This window comes from Haliotis rubra, unplaced genomic scaffold (assembly GCF_003918875.1).
Source record: "Haliotis rubra isolate DU_JTF1 unplaced genomic scaffold, ASM391887v1 Scf591, whole genome shotgun sequence".
In the NCBI taxonomy this organism is placed as follows: Eukaryota; Metazoa; Mollusca; class Gastropoda; order Lepetellida; family Haliotidae; genus Haliotis; species Haliotis rubra.
Genome location: NW_025767292.1, coordinates 108041 through 120000, shown reverse-complemented (window position 1 = coordinate 120000; position 11960 = coordinate 108041). Strand labels below are relative to the sequence as shown.

Here is an 11960-nt window from a genome sequence, read left to right as displayed (position 1 = left end):
ACATAAGAATGGTTTAATGAAAATCAGTGATGACACCAGGTGTTCACGAAAAGGGCACACCTCATGCAGTCGTGGACATCATCCGGCGTCACTTCCTCAGACAAGCATAGGGTGATAGGGACATATTCTCAACCTATGAGGGGCGGTGCGTCCTCTCACTTAGCCAGATTCTGTCAAAACAGGTCTCTCCCATAGGCAGAGTGGGATTTGGCTGACTAGGGTTAGTGTTTTGATAATACTTAGTCCAGGTGAGCCATAGTCTGTATCACAAAACGCTAAATTAGTGAGGCGACTGAAATTTGTATTAAAGTGGGATATATTGATAGCATAATGGTATTATTTGAATTTCTTTACATTTTTCATATACATGTATGTGTTTTGACAAAGAACATTTAATTTCAGTGCACTCGTTTATAAATATAACAGGCAGATTTGATCCAAAATAATTTGTTTATATGACATATACTGTTTAACAATGATTGGCGTTATTTATCATTTTTGCAACAGTTATATATCGTTCACATTGTGTGGTAGCTTAATGGTTAAAGCGTCTGTTCGTCACGGTTAAGACCTGGGTTCGATTCCCCACATGGGTACAATGTATGAAGCCCATTTCTTGTGTTCCCCGTCGTGATATTGCTGGAATGTTGCTAAAAAAGGCTAAAAAACATATTCACTCACTCACTAAACATACACACGTGTTTTGACGTCTCCTGTATAGAGCTTTCGTTATTCTTTCTTCTACAGTATACTATTTCTGGTAGTTTGTGGGGCGGTGGGGTTGTCTAGTGGTTAAAGCGTTGGCTCGTCACGCCGAAGACCCGGGTTCGAATCCCCACATGGGTACAATGAGTGAAGCCCATATCTGGTGTCCCCCGCCGTGATATTGCTGGAATATTGCTAAAAGCGGCGTAAAACCAAACTCAGTCAGTCAGTCAGTCTGGTATTTTGTTCAAATAAGCAAGTGAATAAGTGTGTATGTGCGAGTCTACCAATATTCCAGCCACATTATGTAATGTGAACACATATCAAATATAACGCCAATGACAGTCATGACACGAAGCAAAATATTTTCCATTTTCTTGATCACAAATGTAATGTCAATCATTGTCTTCTTCTTACTGCCTTTTGGTATAAACCGCTTGACGATTAATTGCCTATTACTCTGACTGATGATATTGGACAAAAACACAATCATGTCGATCATGGGTTTTGAGTTGACAAATAACTGGATTTTTGCTGGTGCATACCGTGATTTGAGTGTAATTAGCTTTTCAAATCTTGTGCTTTGAGGAATCGAACTTACACTGTCAGAGAGAGACAAATAATCATCAGCCCAGGAAGTCGGCGATATGGCCCCTTCAGCAAGCTTCCCCCAAAATGTGAGTCTGACAACTGGTAGTCCAGATTACCTACTTTGTGCTTCCCTCTGACAACAGTAAATTGGGACGGCTCCCATTGCTAAAGCAATACATACACACCGCCTTTCTAGAAAGTGGTTCAAAAGTGGTCTAAACCATGAGACTTAATCTACATGAGCGAACATGTCAACTACAAGTGGTTCATCAAGAAGATCAGATTCAACCATGAAAACGACCACCAATGTCTGACTGACTGAGTTTGGTTTTACGCCGCTTTTGGCAATATTCCAGCAACATCACGGCGGGGGACACCAGAAATGAGCTTCACACATTGTACCCATGTGGGGATTCGAACCCGGGTCTTCGGCGTGACGAGCCAACGCTTTAACCACTAGGCTACCCCACCGCCCCTTACCACCAATGTAGCAACTGCACAATTATTGACATCATACGATTAGTCGTAGAGAGGAAAAGGTCGAAAAGCTGGCACCGTTAACATTACATCAATGAGGATGACGTCATTACAAGCTCTGACAACAATAGTACCCGTGAAGACCCCGGTTAGAAATGGTCTTCAGCAACACAAGCTTGTCGAAAGAGTCGACTAACGGGATCGGCTGGTCAGACTCGCTGAATTGGTTTCACTTATGTCATCGTATCCCAAATGCGTACATCGATGCTCATTAGGGGTGGGTATTGCAGAGAATTTTCATATTGCGATATATTGCGATGCGAAAGCATATATTGCGATATCTATTGCAATATATTGCAAGACGTTTTTTAACAAAAAACTACTTATAATCGAGTTAATGCATGATTAAGCTTAATAAAAAAAAAAAATCTTTAATAAAAACTTTTAATCATGACAAAATAAAAATGTAAATATTATTTGGCACAAATGAAACAAGGAAAAGAGCAATTTAACATCAACACAGTGGTTATTAGTTTGAACTAGTTTCTCCACTCTCAAAAAAAAGCCCTGAGATTTAGACAGCAACTTGACCTGGTCAGGACATATCAGAGATCACTGGTAATTAATGAGTAAATATTAAAACATGCAGATCCAAAACCTTGCGCAACACTTGAACAAAACTTAAGAACACAACTTTAACCGAACTTAACAATCCAGTTAATGTAATTTTCACCACAATCACTCCAACAACCAATACCACAATTACCACAATCCTCAAGATTCCCGATTGTTACGAAGTTTTCCGAATGCATGTCAAAATGCCGGTTTCCGATCAGCGTATGGCAATACGTATTGTTTTCATGTCTGAACCGGTAAATACCGGTAAACCGGTAATATTGCGCAGCCTTAATGCTCATGATGTTGATCACTGGATCGTCTAGTCCAGACTCGATTATGTACACACTGCCGTCATACAGCTGAAATGTTCCTGACTGCGGGGACGACAAACAAACCAACAACAGCGTTGGCAGCACCATCGACGGTAGAGGGACAGTGATGTCATGATTACACGTGTTATTCATATGGAACTATTCAACGCTCACTGTTATTGAACCATACATGCTATGAATGTACAATGAGACTACCATATGTTACTGTGTTAAACAAATAAATATTGTTTTTCAGTCATTTGATTGCGATGTTGGATATGGTGGGCACAGCTTGTGTTGAATGGAGCAGAACAGGTCGAGAACAATGAAACGCTATATCACAGCGTGTGGAATGTGTGGAATCAAATAGGATGTTATTGTGCTCATAAATCTCGAAGCATAATCGGCGGGAATGAGGATTAGAGCGCACGATCAAACGTTTCTCTTGCTACTAAGGGAAGCAACTCTGCACAGTGAGGGGAGGTGTCACCAGATACTGCATTCGTAACTACTCGTGTCATTCCGGCAAGCCGGATGGCGTCTCGTACCCCTCTCGTGGCCATGTTTACGACTGGGCACTGTCTAAGCGCAAACGGGCATGAAGATGAAAATAGTCTAGTTACTGTACTATTACCAAGGAGAGATAACTCTGAATTTCCAAACATGGTACCTAGAATATCCTATATCCCGAGGGCAAAACAGCAATACAGCCATTCCCTTTATAAATATGTTTCAGTGTTGAAAGTTGCGGATCCTTTAGCACATAGTTTATGTTTGAAATGTGCTTTGCATAGTTTAACGAAGTTTCAAAGTTCAACAGGGCCGCCATTTTCATGCTTCGAAATGCGTTTTACTACGCGCGATTTGATTGGTTTGCCACAATTCTTGGCAATAATGGCGTACGATAGGGGTACGAGTCTTCTAGTAGGTCACGGAAAGAGGCGAGTAGTTACGAATGCAGATACTGACCTGAACGCCCCCTTGTGTCCACATGTGTGCAGTGAGTGAACTGAATTAACGCTGATCATGACATCATTACATATGCTCATCCGTGTGTCGAATTTCCTTCATCTATGTTCAAACTTAATCGACTTGGGGCGTGGTGGCGGGCTGTATAAGGCGCCAGGCTAGTGATCCAGCGAGCCTGAGTTGCCTGGATCGAGCCCACCTGTGTAAGAACCTTGGAGTCAACTTTGTGTGCAGACTCTTTCAGTATTGTCACAACCCCTAGTGTACAGTACATAACCCTGTGCACTTAAAAGCACCCACGAATCCGTTGGTAAATGACCAGATGGTGGCCACATGAATACGTGCAAACACATAGTTGCGGGTACAGCAACTTGCAGTAAAACTAGGCAAAGTGCTGTGACTTTGTGTCCCAGTCCACCCAGCTGTAAATGGGTACCTCGTAAGGATGGGAAAGCCACATTAACTCGGTGCGCTTAGTGGCTGCAAGAGTTGTATACTCCCCAGGGAGTTGAGACTTATAATACGATGTGCCGTTTGAGTTTGACATCCACTGATCAAGGGAAAATCAAAGCGCCTTTGAGCAGCTGACCTGGATATTGGCGCTATACAAATGTTAGCATAATAATAATGTACATTTAAATACGTTTAATACATTTTCTTATTTGTGACCTGTGCGTTCCTCCCCTAACTGTGATGCCTAAATGATTATATAATGTCTGACCCGAATTTATCGCATGTCAGGGTCCGGTTTGTGTTGACTACTTCTAATATGTTGTCTACCATTGGTTTGTTTGGTAAAGATCATGACCGCTGTGTTCAACAACATTCATTCACAATAACGTCAAAAAATGATATATGACATGAAACTAACAATACAACGTCTCGCAGACATGCTCATTGTGAATGGGGGCGTGGTGTAACCTTGTGGTTGGAGCGTTCGCTCGTCACGACAAAATCCGGGGTTCGATTCCCGACGTGGGTACAATTCGGGGAACTGGGGTATTACTAAATGCGGCGTAAAACCATACTCACTCACTCATTGTAGATATGTGAAAGATTTTATGGTTTGCGTACACCGTGGACAAATACAACGCGCCCGCTTGTACAAGTCCGGATTTATACCGGCTATATTGAGACAGCCTATTGAGATACAGCCCATGGTGCAGTGTAAGACAAATGATCTCTGTGGAACAGTCATTGTTTTCTCCCCTAAATGCTGAACGCAAGGCAAGGTAACAACAAGTATTCACAACACCGGGAAGCGGATCCCAACGGCATATGAATGAGTGAGTTTAGTTTTTAGCCGCTTTTCGCAATAGTCCAGCTATATCATGGCGGGGGACACCAGAAATGGGCTTCACATATTGTATCAATGTAGGAATCGAATCCGGGTGGACGCTTCACCACTAGGCTTACCCTGTTCACATGTGAACATTTTCTGAAATATATCTGAATGAATGTTTAGACATGAAAAATATGAAACAGTTTCCGATTTAGAAATGAAAGCATTGCGTCTGTGTACGATGGTCACTGACATACACATTTTGTTCCTTTCAAACTTCCTCGCTGTTTTTTAAATACATCAGATAAATTCAGGGACATTTCAAGCATTTGGAATACACTTTAAATAGTTTTCTTTAGGTAAACAGTATGTCGTAGAATTCTGTCGTCAGATCATAACAAGTAAAAGTATAGGATATAGAGTAAAAGTATAGGATATAGAGTAAAGGTATAGGATATGGGGTAAAGCTGTAAACCATATAGTAGAATTGTAAGATATAGAGTAGAAGTATAGGATATAAATTTTGAGATATATAGTATAGGATGTAGACTAAAAGTGTAATGTATAATGGATATAAAGTTAAGTATAGGATAATGAGTATAGTAAAGGATATTGAGTAACAATATAGGATATAGAGTAAAGTGAAGGGTATAGAATAAAAATATAGGATATAGAGTAAAATTATAGAATATAGAGTATAATATAGGATATAGACTATAAATATAGGATCTAGAGTAAAATAATAGGGTATAGAGTATAGTATAGTATATAGAGTAAAATATAGGATATGGAGTACAGTATAGGATATAGAGCAAAATATAGGATATAGAGTACAAATGTAGGATATAGAGTATAGTATAGGATATAGAGTAAAATAATAGGATATAGAGTACAGTATAGGATATAGAGTAAAATATAGGATATAGAGTACAGTATAGGATATAGAGTAAAAATGTAGGATATAGAGTACAGTATAGGATATAGAGTAAAATATAGGATATAGAGTACAGTATAGGATATAGAGTAAAAATGTAGGATATAGAGTATAGTATAGGATATAGAGTAAACATATAGGATATAGAGTATAGTATAGGATATAGAGTATAATATAGGATATAGAGTAAAAATGTAGGATATAGAGTATACTGTAGGATATAGAGTAAAATATAGGATATAGAGTATAATATAGGATATAGTAAAAATGTAGGATATAGAATATAGGATATAGAGTAAAAAATGTAGGATATAGAGTATACTGTAGGATATAGAGTAAAATATAGGATATAGAGTACAGTATAGGATATAGAGAAAAAATGTAGGATATAAAGTATAGTATAGGATATATAGGACAAATATAGGATATAGAGTACAGTATAGGATATAGAGTAAAGATGTAGGATATAGAGTACAGTATAGGATATAGAGTAAAGATGTAGGATATAGAGTATAGGATATACAGGACAAATATAGGATAAAGAGTACAGTATATGATGTAGAGTATAATATAGGATGGAACAGTATAGACCATTTACAATTTATTTCTATTCAAATACAAGAACCAAACTGAATTAAAGTTCAAAATTGTTGTTATTGTAACGATGTTTTGCTATCAATCTTTTCCTAGTAATGCACTTTGAGGATTAGTTCTTCAACCGTTGGGATTTCATTTTATGCATAACGATAATCAACTCTGTCGCGTTCCAGTGTTCCAATTGTTTCGCAGACAGCATGTGGAGTGTTCCGTAATGAATATTTCATTACTCCCGTTGACAGATAATGCTAATTGACATGGGTCTGATGCAGAGCTGATTGCAATTCCATGCCTCGAACCATCATCGAAGTAGTTGCTGCGAAATCAGCACAAAAAACAAAAATGCGGATGACCACAATCTCTGACAAAAAAGGCTATCAGCTTGCTTCTCTTAACACACCAAGGGACAACATCGCAATGAAGTGCTCGTTAGAGAACGCGTGACAATATATTGATTTACTTGCGACATTGACCTTCTAACTGAATAATCTTCACTGTATAATCAGAAATTAAATACACATACATTTAAGTCTTATTCATTACTTATCTATAACATTAACTATATTGTGTTTTATACGATCGTGTAGGTACAAACCTGTAAACGAGATATATATTTGTTTTATATAATTAATATGCTTAGTTTTATACAATCAAATATATGACATTATACACGTAGGTCAATTTATTTAAATATTTTTTTGTTTCTGTAAATAATTGGCAGTGTTTCTGTCATATTTGGAAACAAACGCGAATCATGTGTGTTTATATATGCAGTAAATGGACATGATTATCTCTAATAAATATTAAGATCAACGGTCAAGGGCAAGTTCTGAAACTGTAATTATAATCGCAAGAAACATCCATGCTTCCTGCTCTGAAACAGTTAGAAAGCAGTATTGATCACATAACTGAGATAAATTTCAAATCATACCAAATAATCGTTTTGCACTGGCGTAATACAAAGGGCATCGGGGTCACGTTTGTTAACGTTTAACGGAGTAAGAGGCTGTAACAGACAACGGAAAACCACGTGGTGGAACTCAAGTTGAGTACTTACCGGTCAAACACAAGGAGGATGTTCCTGGCCTGTAGAATCACTGAGGAGTGGGTCCAGTTAATATAGGCGATAGTATCTGACTGCGCTGATTGTAAACAAGGGCTCGCATCCACATGCATCTGAGGATAAAGCTAGTTGGTTGGTCGCCTCACTTAGTTGAGATCGGACGATGCTGTCGAAACACATTGTATATTCCGAAATGTTCAATTACTTGGACGCATCATGCCAGAAATATTGACTCTCTAGGAAGCGTCCGATTCCATACTCACAGAACACTAGAACGTTACCATGGTAATGCGTAATTTTCGTGTTTCAAGCGTCAACGTGTTCGGTGGTGGAACTGCATAGCTGGGGCCGACAGTGGCGGGGACGACTGATCCATTGATGGTTGGAGCTGGAGCGCCGGCGACTTATCTCAATATAAACATTCCTTTAGCCGCAATCGTTTGGCAGGTCATAGTGCCGGAAGCTACTCGTGCGCAGACGCGGAGAAGGGAAATCGATATTGAGCGATGGTGAATGCCTTATCTCGGGGACGAAAGTCTCGCATGAGGTAACGGATATGGTAGAGAACACGGTGCTTTCAACACACCACGAATCGATCTCAGTCATTGTAGGGATGTTATGGGCATGCATGTTACGGCGTAGATTCTGATGTAGGGATTAATCCATCCTGGACCCCGCGACATTGAGGGTATAGATCAATACCGTGTTATAGTCGAGCCAAAACAAGCGTTAACGTCCTGTAGCTCTTGGCGGTACTTTACTGGGATATGTCGGTGTCGCTTTGATACTTCGACTTTCTCCTTGCAACTTGCTGCTTCAACTTTTGAAGATGTTGATATTTGTTGGAAGGGGGCGGGAGATTGAGAAGGGTAGTGAGATGGAGGTAGTTGGATAGTTATGGGACGGAGAAGGGTAGTGAGGTGGAGGTAGTGGGATTGTTATGGGACGGAGAAGGGTAGTGAGGTGTAGGTAGTGGGAGGGATTGGGACGGAGAAGGGGTAGTGAGGTGTAGGTAGTGTGATAGTTATTGAACGGAGAAGGTAGTGAGGTGTAGGTAGTTGGTTGGTTATTGGACGGAGAAAGTAGTGAGAGGTGTAGGTAGTGGGAGGGATGGGGAAGGAGACTGAGTGACTGAGTTTGGGTTTTACGCCGCTTTTAGCAATATTCCAGCAACATCACGGTAGGGAACACCAGAAATGGGCTTCACACATTGTAGGTGAGTATGTGGGGATTCGAACCCGGGTGGATGGGGAAGGAGAAGGGTAGTCAGGTGTAGGTAGTGGGATAGTTATGGAACGGGAAAGTAGTGAGGTGTAGGTAGTGGGAGGGATGGGGAAGGAGAAGGGCAGTGAGGTGTAGGTTGTGGGATAGTTAGGGGGACGAATAGGGTAGGGAGGGATTGGGACGGAGAAGGGTAGTGAGGTGTAGGTAGTGTGATAGTTAGGGGACGTAGTAGGGTATGTAGGAGGGATTGGGACGGAGAAAGGGTAGTGAGGTGTAGGTAGTGTGATAGTTATGGGACGGAGAAAGGTAGTGAGGTGTAGGTAGTGGAGTTAGTTATGGGGGACGGAGAAAGTAGTGAGGTGTAGGTAGTGGGAGGGATGGGGAAGGAGAAGGGTAGTCAGGTGTAGGTAGTGGGTTGGTTATGGGACGGAGAAAGTAGTGAGAGGTGTAGGTGAGTGGTAGGGATGTGTAGGAAGGAGAAGGTAGTGAGGTGGTAGGTAGTGGGAGGGATAGTTATGGGAGAGGAGAGGGGTAGTGAGGTGTAGGGTTGTGGGATAGTTATGGGACGGAGAGAGGGTAGTGAGGTGAGTGAGAGGTTGTGGTAGGGATAGGGGAAGGAGAGGGTAGTGAGAGGTGTAGGTAGTAGGATAGTTATGGGACGGAGAGAAAGGGTAGTGAGGTGAGTTGAAGGTGAGTACAAGTGGGATAGGGGGGAGAAGGGTAGGAGTAGGGTAGTGAGGTGTAGGTAGTGGGAGGGATGGGAAGGAGAAGGGTAGTCAGGTGTAGGTAGTGGGTTAGTTATGGGACAGGAGAAAGTAGTGAGGTGTAGGTAGTAGGGAGGGTTATGGGACGGAGAAGGGGTAGTGAGGTGTAGGTGAGTGGGATAGTTATGGGACGGAGAAGGGTAGTGAGGTGTAGGTAGTGGGATAGTTATGGGACGGAGAAGGTAGTGAGGTGTAGGTAGTGGGATAGTTATGGGACGGAGAAGGGTAGTGAGGTGTAGGTAGTGAGATAGTTATGGGACGGAGAGAAAGTAGTCAGGTGTAGGTAGTGGTAGGGATGGTGAAGGAGGAGGTTAGTGAGATACAGGGTAGAGGGTGAGGTGAGGGTGATAGTTGGAAGTAGGGGTGAGTGATAGTGGTAGGGACGGAGAGAGGTAGTGAGGTGTAGGTAGTGAGATAGTTATGGGAAGGAGAGGAGAGGGTAGTGAGGTGTAGGTAGTAGAATAGAGGATAGTTATGGGACGGAGAGGGTAGTGAGGTGTAAGTAATGAGATAGTTATGGGATGGGACAGGAGAAGGGTAGTGAGGTGGAGGTAGTGGGATAGTTATGGGACAGAGGAGAGGGTAGTGAGGTGTAGGTAGTAAGATAGTTATGGGACGGAGAGGGTAGTGAGGTGGAGGTAGGTGGATAGTTATGGGACGGAGAGAGGTAGGTGAAAAGGTGTAAGTGTAGTAGTGGGATAGTTATGGGACGGAGAAAGGTAGTGAGGTGTAGGTAGTGGGATAGTTATGGGACGGAGAAAGGAGTGAGTATGGGACGGAGAGGTGAGGGTAGTGGGATAGTTATGGGACAGTGGATGGAGGGAAGGTAGTGGACGGAGAGGTGAGGTATGTAGAGTAGTGGGATAGTTATGGGACGGAGAAAGGGGCAGTGAGATGGAGGTAGTAGGATAGTTATTGGACGGAGAAGGGTAGTGAGGTGTAGGCATCACGGATGGAGGAAGACAGGGGCCGAAGAGAAACAGGGAGATGTAGTTGAGGTGTCCACGTTCACAGAAGATGAGGATAGAGAGTTCCACTTAAAAATCCATTTCATTCTATTTTTGTTACTCATCATCAAGTAACTCCAAAACAAACGACATAAAGCCATGCCACGCTCTCTAAAAACATTTTGATGTATATTTAAACATTCTGTCAATTATTCAGATTTGTTACGATTTGTTTAAAGCCGAATACATGAAGTCTGCCATGTCTGGTCATGGTTCGCAAACACAAAAGGCATCCCACTCAACATATGTTTGAAATAGGTTTATGAGAGCCGTGCTCAGGGATGCGGGATAGAAATGGTGGACATTGATAATTGACGTCTTGTAAATATTCCATTAGACACTACAATAAACCGGACTGATTACAACATCGATTTCAGCTGCTGATGACATCGGTAGGTCATTGGATAGTATGTTTACTCAAATCTATACAATTGAGTTGTTTATCGTGCTGATATATACTCACAACAGAAAATATGGGAACTAGTGATTTGAATGTGGCAATCGTTGCGGTGTACATTGACACAAAAAGATGAAAATACACGTGAAAACTGTATGTAGGTGGCCTGTTGACAACGCATAAACTGGTTGTGACAAAACATGTCCGTGATCGCTATACGGTCTTTGATTACATTTCGGCGAACCAAAATATAGTTTGTAACATCCATCGCCACAATAAAGGATTGTACTGTTTGAGTAACTGCTATATAACGTCGTTCCAATTAGATTGAGTGAGTGAGTATGGTTTTATGCCGCTATATCTAAAAGCGGCGTGAAATTAAAGTCACTCACTCAGTAATACTTTCGAAAAATGCATGGTTAGTTTTTAATTCTATTTCTGATCTTGACACCCTCTAAACGCTTTAGCTACTAGTTTACTCCACCACCCCTGCGTCAAGTAGAGGGGAGAGAAGAAGAAACAGAGAACAGCGAGAAGAAGAGTGAAGGTGTGAGTATGGTTTTATGCAGCTTTTAGCAAGGTACCAGCAATACCACGGCGGGGGACACCAGAAATGAGTGAGTGAGTGAGTGAGTTTAGTTTTCCGCCTCACTCGGCACTATTCCAGCTATATGGCGGCGGTCTGTAACAATAGAGTCTGGACCAGACAATCCAGTGATCAACAGCATAAGCATCGATTTACGCAATTGGGAACCGATGACATGTGTCATCAACTGAACACCCGATCCCGTTAGTCGCATCTTACGACAAGCATGGGTTACTGAAGATCGATTCTAACACGGATCTTCACGGGTCCACACACATGGAAGAAGAAGTCTCAGGAGAAGAAGACAAAGAAGAAGACCAAAATGAGGCCAAGCAACAAGAAGAAAACCAAGTAGAAGAAGAGGAAGACAAAATTCGAGAGGAAAACAAAACAGAAGAAGACCAAGAGGAAGAAGAAGAATACCAAGTAGAATAA

General features: G+C 41.6%; 1 protein-coding gene across 2 annotated transcripts in view; it reads right to left on the bottom strand.

Moving 5' to 3' along the window:
- The window catches only part of LOC124255071 (beta-1,3-galactosyltransferase 5-like), an 84678-nt gene extending 76678 nt beyond the window's left edge, over window positions 1–8000 (bottom strand). For both annotated transcript variants that reach the window (XM_046688903.1, XM_046688905.1), the window contains exon 1: window positions 7542–8000. The gene's annotated coding sequence lies outside the window, so the exon portion shown is untranslated. The remainder of the gene's footprint in view (window positions 1–7541) is intronic.
- Between the last annotated feature and the right edge of the window lie 3960 nt (window positions 8001–11960).